The following is a 27,982-nucleotide window of genomic DNA, read 5'->3' as shown; positions in this document are numbered from 1 at the left end:
AGATATAGACCAAGACCAGGAGATAAGATTACCTTAATTGTGCTTTGGAAAGTCCTTTCCTAGTAATTTAGCGTGCAAAGATTGGTAAGAACAAAAGAATCAGAGTGTAATGGCACACGCTTACATATTTTGGTCACTTCCCATAAATATATAGGTATATATTGAATAAACAATAAAAAAAAAAACCCATTGTCATACAGTTGCTTCACAGCGACCCTATAGGACAGAGTAGAACTGCCCCCATAGGGTTTCCAAGGAGCCACTGGTGGATTTGAACTGCTGACTTTTGGTAAGCAGCCAAGCTCTTAACCACTGCACCACCATGCCTCCTGTATGTTGAATAGATTATTTATATTTCATTCCATATTATAGATTATCTTTCTGGTCTATATAATCTTTAAAAAACAAAACGAGAAGAAGAACAAAAAACCAAGCTGCTGTTGAGTTGATTCCAACTCACTGTGACCCTGTGTGTACAGAGTACAACTGTGCTCCGTAGGATTTTCAAGGCTATGACTCTTTTAGAAGCAGACCACCGGGCCCTTTTCCTGAGGCACATGTAGATGGATTTGAACCACCAACATTTCAGTTAGTAGCTGAGCACTTAACAATTTGTGCCACCCAAGAACTCCTTGTTAAAAGAAAAACCATGCAATTGTTAAGGAAGATACTAGAACCAATTGGAGAGACACAAATCACATCATGATTATTATTCTGACAGTCTGGTTGAAGTCTGTAGCTCTAAACAGGGATTATTCTCAGTTGGTGGCAGTCGGATAATAATAGCTAGAGCATATGTATCTATTTAACCATATGCCAGGCACTGTGCTGAGTGCTTTAATAGAGTATCTTGAATATCCATAAAACATTGCCAGACTAGTAGGTTTGTCACCATTTTACATTTGAGGAAACTGGCTCAGAGAGGTTAAATAATTTATACACTTGATAAATATTTATGGAGCATTCAATATTTGCAGGAATTGGGCTGGGTGGTGGGGTTACATTTGATGAATAAGATAAACTTATCATTTAGTGGGGTTTTTATCATCTTTTTCTTCCCCTTTCAAATTTAATACTGTCTTAGTTATCTAGGGCTGCTATAACAGAAATACCACAAGTGAATGGCTTTAACAAACAGAAACTTACTTTCTTACAGTTTAGGAGGCTAGAAGTCCAAATTCAGGGTGCCAGCTCTGGGCGAAGTCTTTCTCTGTCATCTCTAGAGCAAGGTCTTTGTCTCTTCTGAGCTTCTTCTCCTGGGCAATCTTTGTATGACTTGGCATCTCTCTTCCCTCATCTCTGCTCCTAGCTTGCTTATTTAATCTCTTTTATATCTCAAAAGAGATTGACTCCATGCTCTACACTAATCCTGTCTCATTAACATAACAAAGACAACCCACTCCCAAACAGGATTATAACCCCAGGCATACCAAAAAAAAAAAACCAAACCCTTTGCCATCAAGTGGATTCCGACTCATAGTGACCCTACAGGTCAGAGTAGAACAGACCCATAGAGTTTCCAAGGAGCACCTGGTGGATTTGAACTGCCGACCTTTTGGTTAGCAGCTGTAGCACTTTTAACTGCTACACCACCAGGGTTTTCAACCCCAGGCATAGAGGTTAGGATTTATGACACATATTTTGGGGGGACACAATTCAATTCATAACAGATACCAAATGAGAAATACAGGACAGAAAACCAAAAAATCAAGAGGAAAATACCAGCGTTATTATTGATAAATCATATTGGGAAATGGAGCGTTAGATGGTCACCGGCGATGCACAAAGCAGCCATTCCTGCAGGCAGGCTAGCAGAAGAAAAGAGACATTTACAAAGTGCTAAAGCCACACACACCCAGTTCCTTAACCCAAATTCTCCAAGCTGATAAATTTCTATCTAAGAACAGTCAAAGAGAGAGGTACGCAAGGACTACTCCAGTGAAAGTACCCCTATGTAGAACATGAGACCAGAGAGAAAGAGAGCCTTCCCACACTCGAGCAAAACACAGGAACACAGACATTAAAGAAAACAAATAACATGTGCAACTTAGTTTATTCTGATTTTGATGAGTACTATGAAGCAGAAACCAGGGAGCTGTAAGAGTGTACAGTAGGAGAACTTCCCAACAAAGTATTATGAATGAATAGGAATTGTTAAGGTAAAAAGGGGGAGAGTGCTCAAGGCAGGAAGTAAAAGCACATCCTAGGGCCCTGAAGCTTTAGATGGAAGGAATATAGAGTCACTATACCAGAAAGAACTGGTTGACATTCACCCACTTCAAGAGGTAGCATATGATCAAGAACCGATTGTACTGAAGGAAGAAGTCCAAGCTGCACTGAAGGGATTGGCGAAAGACAAGACTCCAAGAATTGACGGAAACGTTTCAGCGAACAGATTCAGCTGTCTCAGGAAAACTTTCAGGGCAGTCAGTGAGACAGAGGCATAATACGCTGACCGTGCTATCTAATTTTAATCTGGATTTTAGATTAGCAGCTATATTTTTTGAGGAAAAACATGTTTCTCCTTGCTAGTCAAAACCAGGATGTGAAACCATATGCCCCGAGGGGTCTTAACCAAGAGACCATCTGCACCTCTCTAAATAACTTACTCAGAAGAAAGAATGGTGTCCGGGTGCTGTTGCCAACAAGATATTTTTGCAAGATTGACAAAAAAATACATGTATGCATCTTGTGACCATGATTTAAACATCCTATGAAACTATCTGTAATCACTAACTGTATTATTAATAATCAGTGACCAATCAGAGTGTGATTATTATGGTGTTCCTTGATTTCCCTGTAACTGCCCTCCTCCATTTCAGGAGGTAACATATGATCAGGAACGAATGGTACTGAAGGAAGAGGTCGAAGCCACACTGAAGGCACTGACGAAAAACAAGGCTTCAGGAAGTGATGGAATACCAATTGAGATGTTTCAACAAATGGATGTAGCATCGAAAGTGCTCACTCGTCTATGCCAAGAAATTTGGAAGACAGCTCCCTGGCCAACAAACTGGAAGAGATCCATATTTATGACTATTCCAAAGAAAGGTGATCCTACCGAATATGGAAATTATCAAAAGATATCATTAATATCACAGACAAATAAAATTTTGGTGAAGATCTTTCCAAGGCGGCTACAGCAGTATATCAACAGGGAACTGCCAGAAATTCAAGCAGGATTCAGAAGAGGACATGGAAGGAGGGCTACCATCACTGACGTCAGATGGATCGTGGCTCAAAGAATACCAGAAAAATATTTACCTGTGTTTTATTGACTATGCAAAGGCATTTGACTGTGTGGATAATAACAAATTATGGATAACATTGCAAAGAATGGGAATTCCAGAACACTTAATTGTGCTCATGCAGAACTCGAACATGGACCAAGAGTCAGTTAATAGAACAAGGGAATACTGTGTGGTTTAAAATCAGGAAAGGTGTGCATCAGGGTTGTATCCTTTCACCATACTTACTCAATCTAAGACTACAACCTTCAGTATGGATTATACCTCAACATAAAGAAAACAAAAATCCTCACTAATGGACCAATAAGCAACATCATGATAAACGGAGGAAAGATTGACGTTGTCAAGGATTTCATTTTACTTGGATCCATAATCAACTCCGATGGAAGCAGCAGTCAAGAAATCAAATGACACATTGCATCCGGCAAATTTGCTGCAAAAGACCTCTTGTGGACTAAAGTGCACCTGACCCAAGCCATGGTGTTTTCAGTTTCCTCATATACATGTGAAAACTGGATGATGAATAAGGAGAACAGAAGAAGAATTGATGCCTTTGAATTATGGTGTTGGTGAAGAGTACTGAATATACCATGGAGTGCCAAAAGAATGAATAAACCTGTCTTGGAGGAAGTACAACCAGAATGCTCCTTAGAAGCAAGGATGGTGAGACTAGGTCTCACATACTTGGACATGTTATCAGGAGGACTCAGTCCCCAGAGAAGGACATCATGCTTAGAAAAGTGGTGGGTCAGTGAAAAAGAGGAAGATCTTCCATGAGACGGATTGACACAGTGGCTGCAACAATGGGCTCAAGCATAACAATGATTGTGAGGATGGCACAGGACCTGGCAGTGTTTTGTTCTGTCATACATAGGGTCAATATGGGTCAGAACTGACTCGACAGCACCTAACAACAACATACCCTTCTTTTTGTGCTCACATACTCGTCTGTACTATGGTTGTGCTGCACTCACTACTTCAACACTCAGAGCCACATTTCCTGTCACCAAAAGTAACAAGTCCCTAAGTTCTAAGCCATGTTTACCACCCTTCCCCCTTCTCCCTGGTAACCACCAATGAATCTTGGTTTCTCTACGTTAATCCATTCTTTTCTTCTTATAAAAGACAGATCATACAATACTTGTCCTTAAATGTTTGAATTATTTCACTTATCATTAGGCCCTCCAGGCCCATCCATGTTATAATATGTTTTACAAACTCATTCTTTGCTATGGTTGCATAGTATTATGTGCGTATGTACCATAAATTGCTTATCCAGTTGATGGGCACATCAGTTGTTTCCATTGTTTTCCTATTGTGAATAAAGCTGCAATGAATATAAAACCAAACCAAACAAAAAAAACCACTGCTCTTTGGTCAATTCTGACTCATGGCAACCCCATAGAGTTTCCGAAGCTGTAAATCTCTATGGAAACTGACTGCCACATCTTTCTCCCAAGGAGCCACTGGTGGTTTCGAATATCCAACCATTTGGTTAGCATTTGATCACTTAACCACTGTACCACCATAGGAGTGCATATATCTGGTCATGTCAGTAGTTTTAGGTCTCTAGGGTATATTTCTAGGAATGGGATTGCTGGGTTGTAGGGTAGCTCTATTTCTAGCTTTTGAGGAAGTACCAAACTGTTTTCCATAGTGGTTGTACCATTTTACAGTTCTACCAGCAATGATTAAGTGTTCCAATCTCCCCACATCCTTGCCAATATTTGTTGTTTTCTGTTTTTTTAATCAGCCCCATTTTAGTAGGAGTGAGATGGTATCTCATTGTAGTTTTGATTTACATCTCTCTAACGGGTAGTGATCATCTTTTCACGTGTTTGTTGACTGCCAAGCCTGGTATTTCCTATCACCTCATGTGCATGCGAAAGCTGGACAATGAATAAGGAAAATAAAAAAAGATTGATGCCTTTGAATTATGGTATTGGCAAAGAATATTGAATATACAATGGTTTGCCAGAAGAATGAATAAATCTGTCTTCGAAGAAGTACAGCCGGAATGCTCTTTAGATGACGAAACTTTGTCACACATACTTTGGACATGTTATCAGGAGGGGCCAGTTTGTGAAGAAGGACATTATGCTTGGTAAAGTAGAGGGTTAGGGAAAGAGAGGAAGACCCTCAAGGAGATAGACTGACACAGTGGCTGCAACAAGGGGCTCGAGCGTAACAACAGTTGTGAAGATGGTACAGGACTGGGCAGTGTTTCATTCTGTTGTACACAGGGTTGCTATGAGTTGGAGCTGATTCGACAGCACCTAACAACAACAACAACAAAGGTCCTGAGGCAGGAAGTAATGTGTATTGTTCATGGAACCAAAAAGTCAAAAACTCTGTAGACTGGAGCACAGAGAGAGCAGGAAAATGTTAGAAGCGGCTGCAGAGATAGACCAGAGTCATATCATGGAGGGCCTTGTGGACCATGAAGGATTTTGAATTTTATATTAAGAGTCATAGAAAGTTATCCAAATATTATAAACAGGGGAGTGATATCATCAGAGTGCCTACGATTACAAAACCTGCACGTATGAACCGTTCCCAAATTGGAATTTCCAAAGAACTTCAGCTTTTCTTTGCAAGGGGACACTAATGTCTCCTCTCCTACCTTTCTCAGCATTCTCAGCAAACTGACAAACGGAGTGTTTGGAGGATATTTTTAGTTTCATGATGAAGTGGTAGCCGAAGTGGTTTATAGTGTGTCCTGGGGCTTGCATGGATTCATTTTCATTTAATAGGCTGGCCTTCAACTGCTGTTTCATTTATTCGTGTCTTCCTTTTTAAACTTTAATTTAGCAAAGCATTCTAGATGCCAAAGCTTATTGTGATTCTCAGTCTGTGATTTAGCTGGTCTGCCTTTGCTAATAACATCTCCCAATCCATCAACGTCACTGTAAATTCAAGACCTCTGGGTCTGAGGCTACTGCTCCCCTGACTTGACGTGGAAACATTTCTTTCCAGAAAATCCCCTCCCCTTTGGGGAATTGGGTTTGTGCATATTTGATGCCCCATTTTCCAGATGATACAATTCCAAAATGTGGGTACCGTCTGAGGGATCCTTCCTAACCTGAATGGATCAGTTAACCATCTAGTATTTGCTGAACATCTATTAGGAATAGCACACCTACGTGCTGTGGGAAATTGGGAGAAAAAAGTATACGTTGTAAATCTTGGTTTCATTTTGCATACATTCTAGCTTGGGAAAGAAAACATGCTCACACAGTAAAGGATAACTGTTAACACAGGCAGTAGGTGATACTTGACAAGTAGGTAATAATAATCGCAAAGGCTGTAGGGGTTCAGGGGAGGGAGTCAACATTACAGTAATGAAAATCTTAACACTGTCTTTTAACAAGCATCAAACCAAAAACCAAACCCAGTGTCATCGAGTCAATTCCAACTCATAGTGACCCTATAGGACAGAGTAGACCTGCCCCATAAAGTTTCCAAGGAGCGCTTGGCAGATTTGAACTGCCGACCCTTTGGTTAGCAGCCGTAGCATTTAACCACTACGCCACCAGGGTTTCCTTAATAAGCATAAGTGTTCTTAATTTCATGAAGTTCAATTTATCAATATTTTTTTCTTTTGTGGTTAGTGTTTTTTATGTCCTATTTAAGAAATCTTTGCAAACATCATGAAAATATTCTTCTATGTTTTCTTCTAGAAACTTTATAATCTTAACTCTAAATTTAGGTCTCAATTTTTTTTTGTTATTTATTGTGATTTAGGTGAAAGTTTACAAATAAATTAGTTTCTCATTAAACAATTAATACACAAATTGTTTTGTGACATTGGTTGCCAACCTTGCAATGTGTCAACACTCTCCCCTTCTCCACCCCAGTTTCCCTGTTTCCATTTGTTCCGTTTTCCTGGCCCTTCTTGCCTTTTCGTCTTTGCTTTTGGGCTGGTGTGCCCAGTAATCTCGTATACATGATTGAACAGGAAGAACGTCCCTCATGTATGTTATTGTTGACCCTATAGACTTGCCTAATCTTTGGCTGAAGGGTGAACCTGAGGAGTGACTTCAGTACTCAGTTAAAAGTGTGTCCTTGGAGTTTCTCCAGTCTTTGTCAGATCAGCAAGCCTGGTCTGTGAATTTGAATTTTGTTTTACATTTTTGTTCTACTCTATCCAAAGGTCTCGAATTTTTGTTAAATTAAATTTTATGTATGCGGCAAGGTACCGATCAAGATTCCAGCACCATTCATTGAAAAGATTTCCATTTCCCCTTTGAATTTTTATACCTTTGACAAAAAAATTACTGACATTTAAGGCTTGAAATCTGGTACATAAGTCCTCCAACTATATTATTTTTCCAAGCTATAAATTTTCCTCCAGGCCTTGCTTTAGTCGAATCCCACTTATTTTTATATGTAGTTTTTAAAGACTATCTTTCAGTTAAAAATATTTTTATATTTCCATTTTAATTTCTACTTTTATCCATGCTTAGAACTATGTTGTTTAATTTCCATATATTGAGAGATTTTCTAGTTATCTTGTTGTTGCTGATTTCTAGTTTAATTTTATTGTGGAGAATTGCTGTACACTCCCAACATATTTTGATAAATGTTCGTTCATGTGCATTTGAAAAGAATGTATTTTGCAGTTGTCGAGCATAATGTTCTTAAAATCTCAAGTAGGTTTATTTGCCTGGTGGTTCAAATGTTCTCTAGCTTTACTGACTTTCTGTTTTTGTGTTCTATCAACTCCTAAGAGAGGAGGGCTGAAATTTCCAACTATGATTGTAAATTTGTCTATTTACTTTATTAACTGCCAATTTTCTAAATGCATTTGCAACTATATTATCGGTGTACATACTTTTAGGATTATTATGCCTTCTGTTATGCCTCCCTTTCGTTTCTATGAAATGTCCTTCTTTGTATTTGTTAATACTCTTTGTCCTGAAGTCTGCTTTGTCTGAAATTAATGTAGTCATCCCAGCTTTATTTTGACTTGTGCTTACGAGGTATGTCTTTTTCCATCCTTTTACTCTCAACTTCTGTTTTCAGTTATTATTGAACTCTCCTTCCTCACATTTGTGAGATACCAAGATTATCTGTCTCTTGAGGTTATTCCTGATTCCTAAAAAAAAACAAGCCCAAAATACCTGCAAAAGAGGAAGTTTGGTCTTCCTTTTGCAATGTCAGGGCACGAGTGCAGTTTTTCTAAAGGCAGTATCAGTTAAGGTTTACTTTAAAAGGAAGGGAGATTAAAACTTAGCTCTGTTATACAACACTGAAAACTCTAATCTAGTTGGGTCTCCTTCCAAACGTCCAACTTCCTATTCAGGAGTTCCAAGGAGCTCGCTGAGTGGTCCCCAGTTGCTTCAGTGTTCCCTTGGCAGCAGTGGAAGGAAGGTTCTTGACTCTCTGGCCTTCATGATATGTTTTAGCCACATGGGATGGTGCCCTAATATACATCTACCTTGACTCGCAACCAGCTCAGATGTAATCACATTATATCTGAACCAGACATCTGGGACTATTTTTCTGTTTTCAGTAAGATTATTGAGGACTTGACACATCTCTTCTTTCAAGTTTCAAAGCCTTGGAGCCACTGCTCCTGTTTCCATTAGAGAAGTGATATCTGACACACCACATGGGACTCCTGATTGTATCCTAGTCACAGGGCACTTCCTGGAACTGGGCATCCCAGCACCATTATCCTACATTGTTGATTCAGATGCTGTCTATCTGAAGTACATTATTCATTAATATCTCCATCACTGGGTCTTAAATATTTGGAAAGTATCTAGGATACATGCAATATAGCCTAAACAAACAAAAGTCTGTCTCCTAGCTCCTGCTCCTAGTCTGGGCTGGGATGAAGAATGTTTGTATTCATATATTTGGTTTCTAGAGTTGCTTTCTTTACAATATAACCTTGACATTTCTGTTTCTGTTGGGAATAATTTATGGAAGGAGAAACTGCAAAGAGAAGAGTAGATTCATAGAAGCTTTTGCAATGAAATTTTTATCTTAAAAAAAAAAAAGAAAGGAGGCCTGGAAAAATATCCTCATTTGTGGGGGATGGAAATAGGTCTGACACCTGTGCAAGGGCTGCTGGTGTGGTCAGGCAAGAACATTCTGGTCTGTTTAGGTGTGTTCTGATGCAACGTTCTCATGAGCAGGGTTAAGGCCGCCCACACAGAATATCCAGAGTTTGAGAATTACTGACCTGTGTGTAAGTATGAAAGCCCTTTCAGAAGCTTCCATGAGAGAAATAAACACAATGCTGTTTACTTCATCCTGAGACTAACCTCTGCATTTCAAGGATGATAGGTGTCATGTAGGGTTTTATCTCAGAAATTAATAGAGATGTACTCAGGTTTGTCATGCATAAACTTGCCTAGTTTACAGCAAGGCACTCAAATAAGACCTCACAACATTCATTCCGAACTGGAGAATCAGAATTAACAATTATAATTAAAATGTTAGTTCAATGGTTAGAGTCCAAATCTTTAGGCTTTTACCTTTAATGAGAGGTTTGGGGAGGAAGGCTTAGCCATGGCTCAAGCTTGGCAGAAGTCCATCCCAGCTAAGGTCTAAGGTTGGTGGCAGTGGACAGAATCTCAGTTTCAACTCTGCCTTCTGTCAGTGAATGAGCAGAAATTTAGGGTTTATACGTGAATTTGTCACCTTGGCTCCACATGACAAGCGCCCGTGTGACATCAAAGACTAATATGTTATGTCTTTCCTCCAGGGTTAGAGAGTAGCTGAATGATGCATCTTGCAAGGTTAGAAACTGGGGAGGTTGTTTAGATTTATATTATGTTTCTTGTGTCACAGCATGCCGGGTCAAAGTGAACTTAAAGGTTATTTACCTTCTTTACATACTTCACATGCTTTTATGTTTCTATGTCCAAGTTCAGAAAATTTCTAAATAGCTTTCTCATTACTGGAAACCCTGGTGGCGCAGTGGTTTGGTGCTACAGCTGCTAACCAAGAGGTCGGCAGTTCAAATCCGCCAGGAGCTCCTTGGAAACTCTATTGGGCAGTTCTACTCTGTGCTGTAGGGTCACTATGAGTCGGAATCGACTCGACGGCAGTGGGTTTGGTTTTTTGGTTATCTCATTACTTTCAGGTTGTTAATGACTTGTAGTTAATGTTAGAGAGCCTAACAAAGGTAGATATATTTCTAAGTTCTTATTATGAGTGCGTATTCATATGTGTTTTGAAAGCATAATAGTGTATTATACCTTATAGGATTTGAGATCATTATAAAAACAGGCAGAACAGTAGAGAAAAGGCAAGAGCTAAAATTTCTCGCCTCATCAGAGCACAGTCAACCATGAACCATGAGACTGGCTGGCATGGACTGCTCTTCTGAGGAAGCCCCACCCCACTTATTTTTGCTCTGCTTACTCTTTACCTCTTTGGCATCTGACTGAACTTCTAGCCAAAGAACTTGACAGCATCCCAACACCCATATCCCTATCTTCTGCTCTTTTCAGTTAAGTGCATCTGAGAGTCTCTCTTAGTTTCCCTCCAAGTCTTACTCCAGCTCCTGTGCTTACCTGCACCTTTCTTTCTGTTGTCTTGAGCTTCTCAATGTTATCCCATCCCAAGAATCAGCTTTTCTATATACTACCCGGCCTTGAATCAGCATCAGTAACAGTGTCTACTGAAGTCTAAGCCTTGGCCCAGCCCCAGATAGTACCAGGTAGAGTTAAGAAGGCCCCTTAGTGGGATGGGAGTGGGAATGGAAAGCCTACAGAATGAACTGGTGGCCATAAACATCACAGGGCATAGTCTAGATTTGGGGCAGATATGTTATGGTAGCAGAGATCCTAGAAGTCTACAGTCAGCATAGGTAAGAACATGAGTTTTGGGTGGTATAAATTAGGAATCAGCAGACTTTTTCTGTTTAAGCCAAATTATAAATATTTTAGACTTTGTGACCATGTGATCTCCATCATAGCTGGCCAACTCTGTGGTGGTAAAGCAAAAGTCAAATCAGGTGTAAGTTCATATCCTACCTCTGCCACTTACTAGCTATACAACCTTGAGAAAGAGACTCTCTTTATCCCTTAACTTTCCCATGTGTAAAAAAAAGAAAAAAAATTTTTTTTTTTTAATGTGTAAAAAAAAAAAAAATGTAAAGCAGGACAATAATACTCAGAGTTCAGTGCCTCCGTTCATCAGTGATGCACTCCCTGATGTTCTCACTTCCTAGGTTCTGGAACCCTCCGCCTACACTAGCTGCCTGCTCTTTCCTGCCACAGTTGGCCTTTCTGAATGTAATTTCCTCACTTCCTAGATGTACAAAGACATCGTCCAAGCTTCCCTCAGCCTTTGGGGCTTGGGTCCTTAAAACCCGGCCTTGTGTATTTAGATTTTCCAGTGTCTGAGACGGTCTAGACCAGAGCAGACATTTACTAATAGTCTGGATCTACCAGCCTAAAGGCAGTGACCATTCTCCTTTAGGTAAGTTCGTGTGCCCAGCTATTTGCAATTTTATTCTCCCCTCTACTTCACTCCCCACTTCCAAATGGGTTTCTGCCTTTGTACCTGTTTCTAGCCTCCAATTTCTCACTTGGACTAAAGGTTCACCTTGAACTCGTAAAGTTCGTCTGCAGCCTCACCAGCCACAATAGATTGGATCACCCACCCATATGCTAGTCACTAGTTCAGGTTTTGTCATGAAAGGGCCAACCTCCTGACCCCAAACAATTGAGACTGGAGGTAGGAATTAGGGATTACTTATTCCATGTGCCATTTCTTTTTAACTTCTCTTTTAATTCATGCCATTAGTTTAGTGGGTACAGGAGGAAAAAGCTACGAGTAATGAGAACCTTGTGTTTGATACTAAAGGGAATTTCCAAGCCATGAAAGGTTTCTGTTGCAGAGACATCATCTGTTAAATCCAGCCAGCATCTGAACTCAGTCTCCCATTCCAGGACGTGGTCCTCAGTTTTATAGGCCTGCAGAACTGATGATTAGTATACCCAGAGGCTCTTGTAATCAAAATCACAAGAAATGAATGTAGAAAAACTAGATGGGTGACATATTTATTTACTCCAAAATACAATTCTCAAAATCCAGAATTGTTTTCGAGAAGGCAAAGTGACTGGGGTATTTTTCCTCATGAAAAATCTGTGTGGCAAACAGATCTATGCACACCCATGTTTATTGCAGCTCTGTTTACAATAGCAAAAAGCTGGAAGCAACCAAGGTGTCCATCAACGGATGAATGGGTAAATAAATTGTGGTATATTCACACAATGGAATACTACGCATCGATAAAGAACAGTGACGAATCTGTGAAACATTTCATAACATGGAGGAACCTGGAAGGCATTATGCTGAGCAAAATTAGTCAGAGGCAAAAGGACAAATATTGTATAAGACCACTATTATAAGATCTTGAGAAATAGAAAAAACTGAGAAGAACACATACTTTTGTGGTTACAAAGGGGGGAGGGAGGGAGAGAGGGAGAGGGTTTTTTATTGATCAATTAGTAGATAAGAACTGCTTTTGGTGAAGGGAAGGACAACACTCAATACATGGAAGGTCAGCTCAATTGGACTGGACCAAAAGCAAAGAAGTTTCCGGGATAAAATGAATGCTTCAAAGGTCAGCGGAGCAAGGGCGGGGGTTTGGGGACCATGGTTTAAGGGGACTTCTAAGTCAATTGGCAAAATAATTCTATTATGAAAACATTCTGCATCCCACTTTGAAATGTGGCGTCTGGGATCTTAAATGCTAACAAGCGGCCATCTAAGATGCATCAGTTGGTCTCAACCCACCTGGATCAAAGGAGAATGAAGAACACCAAGGTCACACGACAACTATGAGCCCAAGAGACAGAAAGGGCCACATGAACCAGAGACCTACATCATCCTGAGACCAGAAGAACTAGTTGGCACCCGGCCACAATCGATGACTGCCCTGACAGGGAGCACAACAGAGAACCCCTCAGGGAGCAGGAGATCAGTGGGATGCAGACCCCAAATTCTCATAAAAAGACCATACTTAATGGTCTGACTGAGACTAGAGGAATCCCAGCGGTCGTGGTCCCCAAACCTTCTGTTGGCACAGGACAGGAACCATTCCCGAAGGCAACTCATCAGACATGAAAGGGACTGGACAGTGGGTAGGAGAGAGATGCTGATGAAGAGTGAGCTAATGATATCAGGTGGACACTTGAGACTGTGTTGGCATCTCCTGTCTGGAGGGGGGATGGGAGGATAGAGAGAGTTGGAGGCTGGCAAAAATGTCACGAAAGGAGAGACCGGAAGGTCTGACTTAATAGGGGGAGAGCAAGTGGGAGTACGGAGTAAGATGTATATAAACTTTTATGTGACAGTCTGACTTGATTTGTAAACGTTCACTTGCAGCTCAATAAAAGTTAATAAAAAAAAAAAAATCTGTGTGGCAAACCAAACTATAATCAGAAGGAAAGGGGGTCAATGCAGTGATCTCAGGTGATGAATTGAGATGAACTAATGGAAAGGATTGATCTCCGTACAGGCTACATACTCTTACGATCCTCTTACTTCAGAGGCTACAGATATTTCACCTATGTTCTCCTCTACTTTTCCATTACTCTCACCCAACAATGTTCCCTTACCTTTGACATAGCCATTCAATAGCTGTTGTTGAGGGTGGTGGTGAGAGGTGTTGTTAATATTGTTAATTGATTGACAGACACAAGTCCTGATCCCGAAACCTTGGAGTGTAAGGGAGAGACAGACAAATACAAATAATAATGACACCCATTGGTAAGGGCAAGGGCAGAGATGAGCACTTCCATGAGAGCAGACTTGGGAGAAATACCATGCAGTAAAATGTGAAAAAGGAGGCCTGGTGGCACAACGGTTAAGTGTTTGGCTGTTAACTGAAAAGTTAGTGGTTCAAACCCACCCAGCAGCTCTGCAGGGGAAAAATATGGCTATCTGCTTCCATAAAGATTACAGTCTAAAAACCCTATGGGGCAGTTCTGCAGCTAACAATAACAACAACAATATATGAAAAAATCATTAACCCTGTCCCTTCCTTCTTTTGTCTTCCCCTCCCCAGAGATAGTCATTATTAGTTTAACAATTAGTGTACACTCTTCCAGTTTCTTTTCAGTGTGAATGCATCTGTATAAATATACTTGTATTATTTGTTTATTTTCTTACGTGTCTATTTGGAGGTTGCTTTTTTTCCATTGAACAATATGCCTTGGAGATCTTATATCAGTACGTGTAGGTGTACTCAGGGGTGAGATTCAAAGTATTTAACAACCCTCCTGGCATGGACCAATCAGAAACAAGACCTTCTGGGCCCTGTGTGCAGGAGCAGGATGTTATAAACACGGGAGAAGTTCATGTCCTTCTGTATGAGGCAGTATAGTGTAGTAGCTAAGTCTTATGACTTTAGTGATAATCTCTTTTTATTTGAAAGATCAGAATATTCTTTTGTAAGCACTCTAATTTAGCCCTTATAACGGATGCAACATCTTTCCAATTCTCACTGAAGAGATTAGTAAAAATTGCACTAAAATATTCTTCTTTCTCTTCTATTAACTCTGTTTCCACAGGTATCAGATCTATCTTGTTGTTTGTCCTCAACTGAAAGATCCTCAAACTGTTTCTACAAGTGTTTTGTACTATAATTTTCTACATTTTTGCTTTCTGTAACTTTGATTCTATCTCCTCCTACCTTTCAAGAATTCTCAAAATTTCTGGTCCACTGATTATGCTATTTCTGCTTTCCTGCGGAGGGATAGATTGATAGATAGGTAGACTGATAGATCAATAAAACATATAAATACACGTTTTCAGTAATTTGGGGGTAGGAAGAAGGTAGGCGCACGTGTTCAGTACCTCACCTTAATCAAACCTTTGTTTATTTCATTGGGTAAGTCTGTTTAAAAGTTCTTTCCCACACATCACCTACAAATTCAAGGTGTGTTAAAAGCATTCTATGTAAGTTGAGAGCCAGGGTAGGAACAAATGAAGCAGTGACTGATAATAGCCATGATTTAATGGCACGGTACCAAATTTTAAAATGCTTGTTCTACATTAACACCTTTGGTTTTAATCTTTGATAGTAAACTTGAGTAAAACTGGCCATTCTTTTTATTTGATTGTTTTAAAGAAAAACTCACATTTGTAAGTTCATTCACTAATAGAGCCCAAGGTTTTTAGAAACTAAAAGCCCCTATTAATGCTGACTGGCAAAATACCCTAATTCTGTTATTGCTTCATTCATCCATGATATATTTACTCACACTCTACTCTGTGCCTCTATAAGATGATCTGGGGAAACAACAGTGAATAAAACAGATATGAGCCCTGCCCGCATGGAGCAGTTTGAGTGGTGACAACCGCTTAATATTTAAATCTGTTGGCTGGGGACTGTGATGTGATAGGTTTATACATCTCGTTATACATAGTGAGGGCAGTATATCTTTACTAGATTGCAAACTTTCATAATGATCCATACAAGTGTTCTGCTTGGAGGTACAGACTGTGTCTTACTCATCTTAGTGCCAACCAGGGTATCCAGAATAGTACTGAGTACACAGTAAATATTCAGTCAATATGTATTCCAAGAATGAGCTTTCGAATTAGTCACACAAGCCACAAGTTGATTCCCATGACACCCGCTGAAGTTCATTTACAATTTTGTGTGACGTATTACGAATCTAAATGAAGCCTGCTCCCTGCTTTTGAGGAGCTGACAATCTAGTCCAGACCCAGGCATATGCTGTCTTGCATCACAATGTGATAGGTTAAATAATAAGGCATGGGGCATTAACAAAGTGTAGCTTTTACTGAAAGACGGGCAGTGTCGTTTTGGAAGACACTAAGACTTGCTAGTGCTCTAAACTCTTTAAGGCAGAGTAAAAGCAATAACGTTACTACATTTTTCCCTTTATTCCTAAATACCACTTTTGACTACGTCGAACACAGATCGGAGGTACCACTTATTCCAGTTCCTAAAATATTATTTGTCTTTTAATTCAAAGAAAAAAATGATCTGGTGTTTAATGTGTCACTTTTAGGAAAAGAGCCAGAGATTAATTTACCTTTTCATTTAGATTTATATTGTGTCTTTGGTATTTTAATGCAAAAATCATTTGGCAGCTGTTCATTCTGTCATTAACATTCAGATACTAAAGTTCCGCTCACCACAATTATAACTGAAAGTGATCGAAGATGTGTTTTAATCCGAACAGTTTATTTATGAGATTCTATTCCAGGAAATGTTTAAGTGTAGAAGGGGATAAAATATTAGGTGTCCCTCACCTCTCAGTGCAGAGAACTGAGAATAGTATTAAACTGAATCAACAGAGTCAATCAGTCAGTCTTTGATTTATTCATTCACCAATCTATCCAGTTGAATAAGTATGTATTGAATTAAAAATGGTAAATCAACAAAATATGTATTGAACATCTATTACTTGCCAAGACTCTACTCTCCATGGGGAATGCAAGAAGTATAGGAAATATCTCTGCAATGAGTAATTTACAATTAAAGCAAGAGATAAAACTATCAAACATGAGTAAGACAGCAATTAAATGATGAATTGCATGGTACCAACGATAACTTGGATGGGAATAGTCAGTAAAGGTTTTATGGAAGAAGGGTATGTGGAGAGAATCTTAAATGATGATTAGAATTTAACTAGTTGGACTACAGTGGGAAGGACATTCTAGGTGCGGGGATGTCTTTACACAACATGGAGGTAGAACTGAGCATGGAGAGCTGTGGGCCAGTGAGACCACTTGAGTAACTCAGATAATAAAAGTTGAGGATGAGTGGTAAATAATGTTGGAAATGTTGACAAGAATGATAATACAGAGGGCCTTGAACTTCAGACTGGGAAGCTTTGGCATGAAACAATGAAGCAATAATATATATGAATCCCTTGAATTTTCCTATCGAAGGAGGTGAAATGATGAAGTGTGTTTAAAAAAATAAATAAATAAGATAAGATAAAAGGAGGAAAAAATCTCATATGGCAGCAAGAGGAAATTATAGCAATCTGGCCACGTGATAATGAGTCCTGAGGACTAAGTGGGGTCAATGGGAATGGACATTTTGAGGGAAAGATAGGATTGTGCCATAGGAAGTTTTAAATTATTAAATCTGCATAACTTATGAAATGGTAATGCTACTAACAGGCAAGAGCGGGAAGAGATTAGATCTGTTCAGGGGAAAAGGCAATGAGTATAGACTGATGAAGTTAGGATGCAACTGAATAAGCTAGGCTCTTGGAGATAAAGAACTAATATTTTGATAAGAAATCTTACTCAGATATATAAACACTTCCCATATGACCTTCTACATGTATATAGATTTGAAACACAACTTAGGTATTTTAGAATCAATAGAATAGCAATGGAAGTCTGAAGATGCCTGAAGTCATGAGAACGGAATGCGCTCCCGCAGCAAAAGAAAAGAAGAGCAAAGAATCCATTTCAGGAGACAGGGGAACAGTCACACTAGTAGTAGGAGAACCAGAAGAGTGAAATATAAGTAATGAGAGTGAGAGCCAAAGGAGGATAGAGTTTCACAGAGCAGGGAGTGGCTAGAGGTGTGGGAGGGATGTGGGAAAGGAGCACAGATCAATAGAATCACATTCAGCAGAGAGTCCCAGATAACTAAGAGCTAGGAATAGACCACTTGACTGTAAAGCAACATGGTGTCCTCCCAAACAGCAGCTTAAGTAGAGTTAACAGGCTTGGTACCTAGATGGGTTAAGGGTTGAGAATGAAATAGGCAGACAGAAATGCATATCCTTTAGAGTAAACCTTGACAAGCAAGAGTAGACTGAGAATGGAAGCTCAGAGGTCCATCTTATCGTAGGCTTTGTGGGGAGTGGGGTGCACAACTTGGTATCCTACCCCTTGGAGGAGCCATTTCCATCTAACTGGTAGGTGTGGTAGGAATCTAAATTGGTAGAACCAAGAGTTTGAACACACAGGAGTTGGTCCCTGAGAGAAGACAGCTGAAGTCAGTAAGTAAACTGAATGATAAAAATTGAACTGGTCCTAATTAGCTTAATTCACAAAATAGTTTGATAGCTCCAGGAAGAAAGTATAATCCTCTCTATGAAACCAATTCAACAGAAGGACAGGCATCCAGAACAATTAGCAAATCACGAATGAGTCCATGCTTTTCTAGATCCATCAATTGTTTGATAAACTGCTTCTACCCTATTTAAAGCAACGATGCCCCTGAGTGGTTTGAAAGGTGACACTTTAAGTCAACCCGTGCAATTTTACCGAAATTATTAAAGTTAATAAACTGAGTCCATCTCCTGTGCCGGCCCTGACAGTTTGGTTATGGCTCCTTTATCATGCTGGATTAAGAAAGATTCTGATGCTTTTCATAAAGGATACCTCTGCTTAGCAATTTTTTGTCCTGGGCGTTATTATGGGGATGTGGCAGCATTAATGCTTCTCATTTTCCAACTTCCTGTTAAATAATTACGTCTCACAATAGATTTAGTAGAACCATGACACCTTAAACTTACTGCTGTTTATCCCTTTTACCTATGAAGTTCAGTCAAGGCAAAAACGTATGTTATAAATGCAAGACAGTTTTCATGAGAGGGACCAGCAGATGACCAGGAAAGAGTCTAAAAGTAAAATTGGGAAAGCATAGGGAGCAACACCAGGATGGGGTAGAGAAGGGTAGGAGAGAAAGAGCGAGACAGACAGAAATAAGGAAGGACAGAAATAGAAAAAGAAACACAGAAAGATGGTTCTCCATTCTCTTCTCCCCCAAGTCTTCTCGTACTCTCTCCTTCTCTGTTCTTCTGTGGGATTTGGCAGCCTGTGGTCCACAAGGCACATCCCAGACCATCCTCCAATGATTCATAAGAGCTTCTAAGTCTCAGATGACCATCAAAGACACAGGGCAATTGTGTTAAGAAGAATTCCTCTGGTCAGTGATTAAAACATGCTTGGAACTTAAATGTCTAAAATTTATACCTTTCATAGCTAAGAGATAAGCTAGCAATTTAACCATATCTGTAATTCCTCACAGAGATTCAGGCTTTCTATTCCAAACCAGTTCTCCACTTAAATCCAACTAGAAGCACTATGAAATATTTATTTTAGCATTCGAAATACTGCAGCAAATGGGCTAGTTTTGACCATGCCACACTAAAAGCTTACAGCAGTCATCAGTGGCCTTTTTAGTTTAATTCAATGTCACAAAAGTAATTCAGACCAGGAATGCACCAAATTCAAAACCACTGCTTGTCTTAGTATCTTAATGTAAATTATTTATGCTCTCTCATCCTTGGCACAGTGAGGAGAATAGAATGAGTCAGCAGTTCTCTTTGCAAAGCTGTGCAGAGAATTAAAAAACTGCATTGGCACAAGAGTGGTAAGAAAGAATGGAAGGTATATATTCTTTAATAGCGTACTTAATTTTAAACCACTTAATTGGCCTGCCCACTGCTGTTATTTCCTTCAAAATGACCAGGCCACAGTACAGGAGTAGGGGTCCTAATTAGCTAGCAGTGTATGTAAGGCAGCTTCACTTGCCTGCTGCTGTAAGAAACAAAATGATGCCCCTGAGTGGCATCAGAACAAGGCAACCCCCTACCCCCAACCCACATGTGACTTCTTCCCAGGTGACGCCTCCCGCGTTTCATGTCTGGCTTGGCCCCTTGTAAAAGTCCTTACCAGCTCTAGGACCTGGTCTCCTTATTTATACATAATCTACCAGGACAAAGGAGGATAAAAGAACACAGTGGAACTGAAAATGTTCAACAGGCTTCAAGAGTATTTATGAATAACTGGGGGCTGGCTTATTTGCATGTGAGAACATTATTCTGGAGCTTTAATAAAAAATCATTTTCTGGATTCATTTAGGGTCCTCTCAGGGATTTGCCAGATTCCCTGAGGAATATCTTCTAGGCAACGACAGGGAGAGATAGCACTGATAGAATTCTCCCCTTGTATGCAGGAGACCAAGGTTCGGTTCCCAGCTGATGCACTTCAAGTACAGCCACCATCCGTCAGTGCAGGCTTGTTGCTATGATGCTGAACAGGTTTCAATGGAGCTTTCAGACTAAGACAGACTAGGAAGAAAGGCCTGCAACCTACTACCAAAAATCAGCCAGTGAAAACCCTGTGGGTCACAACAGCCCGGTCCTAAACCGATCATGGGAATGGTGCGAGACCCAGCAGCATTTTGTTCCATTGTGCATGGAGTCACCATGAGCTGGGGACCAGCTCAATGGCAGAAAATAACAAAGGCAGAAGAAGGCTGTCAGGGGCAGATAAACCTCCAGGAAAGAAAGAATGTGTGATAATAGCTTCCAGAGAGCCCTTCTCTCACTATTTTAGAGCAACTTCTGTGAGCAGTCTGGTCTTCCTTCTCATTAGAGATGGTTATGAACACAGGCTGTCTTCTGGTGGTCTTTTTTTTTGTGTGATAACATTCATTCATTGATTCATTCATTCAACAAACACTCTCCTAAGCCTCCTATGTGCTGGACACTCCTGAGGATGCAAAGAAGCTTAAGGAGGTTTGGCCCCTGCGCTCCTCAAGCCCACAGCCTAATGAGAGACAGACATTTAGGGAGGTGATAATGAAACACAGTGGTGAGTGCACGTGAGGCACACAGCGTGTCCTGGAAGCCCCAAGCACTGGCAGCCAACCCAGCTGACATCAGGGAGGGCTTCCCAGCAGGAAGGATGCCTGAGATGGGTCTTGATTTTAATGCAATTTATTGTTTTCTTTCTAGTTATAAAAATAATAGTTCATTATCAAAAGACTGCAAAATACAATAAACAGTTAAAAATCACTTTCACCTAGAGATGACAGCTCTTAGTAGTTGATGTAAATATTTCACTTCTGGGTGTGCCTGTGTGTCTATTGTACTCCACATGCCGGCTTTAGTCCCAAAGTCAGAGAAAGACCAAGTGACACACCCTGGCATTCTTACGTCCCAGTTGTCCCTGATCTCGGTGAGGAGCTGGGAGTCTGGGATGTTTGTGACAATCTGCTGTGTCATTTTAGGTGAGTCATTTCAACCAATCTGGCCTCAGTCCCCTCTTCTCTGCAATTAAGGTGGGCAGACGACCTTTCTAAGGTTCCTTTAGCTCTATGACTTTTAGGTCCCTATACTCAAGGTTGTCCGTTTAAAAGTCACGTTGTCCAGGTAAAATGGGATTTATAACTCAATATCCATAAATGAACATACTTAAAATGTGCAGGCATTACATGTAAAAAGATTACTGGGACTCTGCTTTATTTGTTTCTCTCAGGCTTATAAGAATCCTCTGTAAACAGCAACCTGGGAAAAGTGCTGCTTAATACAGAAATTAACTTCTTTCATGTATGATGAGTTAACGTCTAAGGCAGGGCTCCTATGAATTGCATTCTGAACAAAAGCCACAGTAGCGTGTAATCTCGCCTGCTTCTCCCTGACAACCTCCGCCCTGCTGCAGTGTTTTGCCTCATGCTATTAGCATTCGGGATCAGATCTTCTGCAGACTGTGTCTCACATAGCAAATTTCAATTTGTTAAGAGGAATGGACTTTGGCTCTGAAGAGGGTGATGGATCACAGAAGCTATTAGCTAGTAGCATAAATTACCCAGTGTCTGGTTCTTAGCACATAAGTAATGAAAACAAGGTGAAGGTTTGTGGACATATTCATGTTTGCCCTTTATTTTAAACCCAGAGCTATGAGGATTGATAAAAGGCTGAGAGTTCGTAAGACAGGAGACTGTAGTTCCAGGCCTACATCGGACCTATTGTGCTGAGATCCTTTAAGCTTAAGTTTTATGATCAATAACCCCCCTTTTTATTTTTCAGTACTTAAAAAAGCAGAATTGATGAAAGGGCCTTTGATACTAATAACCTTGGGCCTAAACAACATGAAATCAAGCGAGTCTAGGTAATTTGATTAGTATAAATGAATGAGTCTAAGTAATGCCATAGTCTCCCGAATCTTCCTTGGAACCTGAACGTTTTAATATGGCTGCCTATGGTTTATTCATCTGCCCCAGTGATAAAGCAGGAAATTCTTTAAATTTTTAGTCAGTTATAAATGTTTTCTCTTTTCACTCTGCTGAATCCGGAAGCTCCAGTAGTAGACCCTAATCTCCAGCAAATACGCCATTCTAGGCAATTAATTCCACCAAAGAATGTTGTATTGTCTTGGGTCTAATGAGATTTCCTGTCTTTTACAAATATCATTTTAAAAGAAGATGGCCCTCCTTCAAAATAAGCAGCGCAGGTCTAATTTGTTATACCGGTATTCATTTGATCATCTCGCTAACTATGTTTAAAATGATACTCACATGCGTCTTAGAATCTTTTGAATATGTATGATTTAAAGATTAATTATGTTAATCCAGGCCAATTGGTCACCTCCCCTTATTCGATTAAAAGTATATGGGCCAAATGGGAGTTTGGTTATTAGATTATTTCTTTGTGAAGAAGAAGATGGAGACAAAAGAAGGAGCCTGATGGATTTGTGGGGTCTCTAGGGGAGACATGCTGTGGCCTGAAAGCATTTAGAGTTCAGGCAGTTAGGGAGCCTTCTGTAAAAGCCCATCCACTTGTCTTACCCAGGCTGTGGCTGTCCCTTTTGTTCTGAATGTAGCAAATTACAGCCCCTAATTGGATGAATCAATTCCTGTTTTGCAGTGGTCAGTCTAACTTTAAACAAAGGTCACCTCCTGTGCCCAAAGCACTTCTTCACTGTGGAGCTCATATTTTTCTTTCATATTTCTGACCAGCCTAAGTGAAGGTGACTAAACATCTCAAGTAATGGGGTGCCATTCTCAGGCAATCAATATCTCCAGGCAGAATTAGGCTAATGGACTGGAAAAAAATCAATTAACTCCATCACTGTGAAGCACAGCATTCCCTAGCTTGCTTGTGGAGCTCTCCCAGAAACTTTGTTTGCAGGTAGAATTAACTGCCCTCTCTGGTGGAATTATGTGTCTCCATTAACGGTCCTGAAGACATTCCATGAGGAAGACATCAGGGACTTCATGATGCCTAATAGCTTACAGCAACTAACTCACCTCCATATTGCTGCTTCACGCAGTGCTTGAATATCTGCTGTTGCAAGGCAGATGGAAAATCGCTCTAACACCCAAGCCTGTTAAATGTGTGGTAATGATAGAATATGCATAAGAGACAGCAGTTGAAATTCCTAGCATTTTTATGATGAGTTAACTCTGCTTTGCCTAGAAACCTTGAGCATAAAAGGGTTTGGGGTGAGCATCGTAGCAATGTAGTCCTTTATTGGAGTATGGAATCTAAATAAACCTAAGAGAAGGAGGTGGGGCGGGATATGTGGCCAGGGTGGAAGTAGAGGATCAGCATTTGGAGTCTCAATTGACTGGGCTTTTAGATCAACCAATGAATAGGGGCAGAGTCAAGGACTAGAACTCACTTTTTTGTTGTTTGTTTTATACCAATTGAGTTCTCTTTTCATAGTGACTCTAGTTTCCACTGATACCACTTCCCTGCGGAATGCCATGGCTTAAAATTTCTGAGTTTATGATATCATAGAATCAATAGCTTTCAAGGGTTAGAAGAAAATTTTCACCATCTACTCTAGGTCCTTTATTTTACAGAAATGAAATCCATCCCAGAGAGAGTAAAAGTTTGCCCAAAGGGACATCACTGGAAGCAGAGCCTCTGACTCAAGTCCCAGGGCTCTCTCCCACACCGTGTTGCCTCCCACCACTTGGGAAAGAAGCTGTAGCACCTCCATTCCCAGGGTTTTCTAAATACACTACTATTGTCTGTATGGGATAGTGTAAGTGTAATCTTGTATAAAGCTAAGAGGAAGGGCCAAATCTAGAGGACCTCACTTAATAGAGGCAATTTTTGTTACCTTTCTCCTGAATGCTATCGCAGTATCTCATTTTATACTTATGGAGGTAAATAGAACAAAAATTTTGGTACCCGTTTTATGAATGCAGAAACAGAGCCAATGAAAGTGACACAGCAGAACCAGGGCCAGTTTCTTCTGCCCCCAATGCAGTGAGTGGAGCAATGCCTGCTCTTTCTGAAGGGTGGGAGAACCCTGATTCTTGTCCTTCTGTGAGCTGTGTACTTTCCCCGAAAGTGGACATTTTTCGTGGAGCGATCACAGCTCTGCAAATCCTCTGCCTTCCCCAGTCTGCCCAGCTAACTGGATAAGCATGCCGTGTATGTTTGTATTCAGGCGCCTAACATATAACTTTGAAATTATTTATGGATTTTAACTTGACTATAAGCTCCATGGGGGCAAAACCTCAAAACAGACTATCAGCAAATATTTGCTGAATGACATTGAAGTATAATGTAGAACCTACGTTTTAAAAAAAGTGCTGACTACTACAGAGTTGGATTATAAACACGATTCTTTTACAATTTTGCATCTGCCAGTTTTTTGGGGGGAGGGGGGCGTGGGTCATTGCAGCTATCTCATCTGAAATGTCTTACCTATTTTAATAAATGGTTTGACTGTACTTGCTCCTCAGGCTTTTTATCAGAGGAAAGAGCAGTTTTCTTGAAGAAATTGTTTATTGTGGCTACTTAGTAAAAATGATGTGATTTTGCTGAAAGTCTCTTTGCTGTCGGGTTGTGAAAGTAAAAAATCATTGGACATGTTGAGCTTACCAAAATGTTACTCCTGTTCACCTTCAATAATAGAATATTAATTAGGACAGATGGGGTGTGATGAGAAGGTAATAAAACTGGAGAGGTGATGAGGGAGGAAAAAAGGAAAGGGGAATAAAGAGAGTTATAATGATTGCTTGAATGAGTCAGCTGTTTGCTTGACAATTCTCACTGACGCTGTTGCAGTATAATCTGTATCCCCAATACCCCTGATTTTTAATATAGTTGAGCACTCAGCGCAGATGGGTTGTTAGGTAGTGTGTGTGTGTGTGTGTGTGCTCGCGAGCACGCGTGCGCACAAGTGTTTAAAGCTATCAGGAGAATCATAATAGCAAATCAATGAGCTTTATATATCAAAAGCTCAATCCACAGAAATGACTCATTTCTTCCAAAAGAACCCTCTCTTTATGATAGGTAGTCAATTCCTGTCAGTTAATGCATACTTTCCCGCATGGTCCAAGAAGATAAAGAGGTTTTCTCCGAGGAAGGGCATAACAATAGTTCTTTCATGCTTACATACAGAGAGAAGACAGAAACAGGATTTCAGCCTTGTAAATGGTATGTTTCCACAGCAAAGTGGTAAAGGAGAAAGCACACATCATCATAGAGCATTGGATTAGGCAGAAGGTTTCGTTAGTCCACGCTCTGCCGTCAGCCAACTGTATGACCTTGGGCAAATCATTTTACCCTCGTGGGCCTCAGCTCCTCCATCTAACAAGGGTTAGACTATGTGGTCTTTAATATCTCGTCTAGATACATTAGCTTAGAACTACAATGCATTTCCTTTTGTAAATTTTGATCTCCAATTCTCTAATAGAATTTCTTCAAAGTTATACTTCTAAGATATGTCATTCATTTGTCATTCGTTCTTTCATTCAACAAATATTTATTGAACACTAATTATATGCTGGACACTGCAATATCGCTCTGTTGTAAGCTCTCTGAACGATCTTGCTCATTTTCGTATCTTCTATTTTCTAATCCCCTATCTTTGGATGCTCAGTAAATATTTATTGGATTGAGTTACATAGTGGCCTGCAGCCACCTTCTTAATTGTATATGCTTATATATATATATTTTTTTTATATGTAGAGAGTCAAAGATAAAGCTTAGGCATGTTGTTTTAGTGCTGCAACACCTTGATATCAGTGTTAGAAGTAGCAGGCCTTGGAGCCATACAGGCCAGAGTTCAAATCCCAACTCTGTCACTTTCCAGCTGTGTGACCTTGGCAAGTTACTTAACTTGAAGGTGCCTCAGTTTTCTCCGCTGTCACATGTAATAATAATCCCTACTTCAGAGTGTTACCAGGTGGAAACCCCAGGTTCTTACTTGGCATAACTCATATTGGCCAATAAACCAGAACCCGAGATGGGAGAACAAGAAAGTCACGTTTATTTCATTGTACAAGGAAATGGAGTCAGTCGGAGCTACTGCTGCCAAGACCGCTCACCAAGGGCAGGCAAGTAAGTTACTTTTAAAGGGGTTTACAAGTAGGGAGTTGATACAAGTTACGTCAGCAACATTCTTAATCATACTACACAGGCACAATGGGGTTTACATATAACCTCCAAACAAAAGCAGGATCCAAATGCAAAGCTGAGTTGCGGGGGACAGGGAGCCCAGCAAAGGAAAGGATTTTGTGATACAACACTGCAGTGGAGGAAGCCAAGAAAAGAATACTGTGGGGGTTCTCTCTCAATAGAGTAGTTGTTAGGATTAAATAAGAAAGTGTATGTATCACGATCCTCAGAGTGTCTACACATAGTAGGCTCTGAGTAAATGGTAGTGATTATTTTCCCTAAATCCATCGTGGATTCTGGGGCTAAAAAAAAATTTTTTTTTTTTTTTACATTTTATAATTACTGCATTTACCTCGCCCTTTTCCTCTGAAAAGCCAAAGTAAATGTTGCTTTTACTGCTCTGAAAGGTTTGCCTAATTAATTCTCTGAAGCTAATTCAGTGGGAAAATATGCCTCAGAAATATCAACAGTAACATGAAAAGTTGCCGTGGTGCAGTGGAGAGGTTCTAGCCTGGGAGTCAAATGATAAGACTGAATCCCAAGTCAGCCATTACTAGCAAATTCCTTAAACTAGTAACAAGTTCCTTAAATTTCTCTGAAACTCAATTTCATTGTCTGTAAATACTGGGAAAAGAAAACCAACTTCCAACATTCATATTCACTTCTTACTCAAGAAATATTTATTAAAAGCCCTTTCTGTGTCTCCCCTGAGCATCGTGCCCTTTTAAAGAATTGTCTGTTGTTGTTGTTGTTAGGTGCTGTTGAGTCAGTTCCACAACATAGCAACCATATGCACAACAGAACAAAATGCTGCCCAGTCCTGACCCATCCTCACAATTGTTGCTCTGCTTGAGCCCATTATTGCTGCCACTGTGTCAATCCATCTCATTGAGAGTCTTCCTCTTTTTCACTGACCCTCTACTTTACCAAGCATGCTGTCCTTCTCCAGGGACTGATCCCTACTGACAACATGTCCAAAGTATGTGAGATGCAGTCTCTTCATCCTTGCTTCCAAGGAGCATTCTGGTTGTACTTCTTCTAAAACAGATTTGTTCGTTCTTTTGGCAGTCCATGGTATAATCAATATTCTTCGCCAACACCACAATTCAAAGGCATCAATTCTTCTTCAGTCTTCCTTATTCATTGTCCAGCTTTCACACGCGTCTGAGGTGACTGAAAACACCATGGCTTGGGTCAGACGCACTTTAGTCCTCAAGGTGATATTGTTGCTTTTCAACACTTCAAAAAGATCTCTTGCAGCCAATTCACCTGGTAAAATGAGTGTTTTGATTTCTTGACTGCTGCTTCTATGGGTGTTGATTGTGGATCCAAGTAAAATGAAATCCTTGACATCCTCAATCTTGTCTCCATTTATCATGACGTTGCTTACTGGTCTAGTTGTAAGGTTTTTGTTTTCTTTATGTTGAGGTATAATCCATACTCAAAGATGTGGTCTTTGACCTTCATCAGTAAGTGCTTCAAGTTCTCTTCCCTTTCAGCAAGCAAGGTTGTGTCATCTGCATAATGCAGGTTGTTAATGAGTCTTCCTCCACTCCTGTTGCAGCATTCTTCTTCATATAGTCCAGCTTCTTGGATTATTTGCTCAGC

This window comes from Elephas maximus, chromosome 22 (genome assembly GCF_024166365.1).
Source record: "Elephas maximus indicus isolate mEleMax1 chromosome 22, mEleMax1 primary haplotype, whole genome shotgun sequence".
In the NCBI taxonomy this organism is placed as follows: domain Eukaryota; kingdom Metazoa; phylum Chordata; class Mammalia; order Proboscidea; family Elephantidae; genus Elephas; species Elephas maximus.
Note: the sequence above shows the minus strand (reverse complement) of the source record.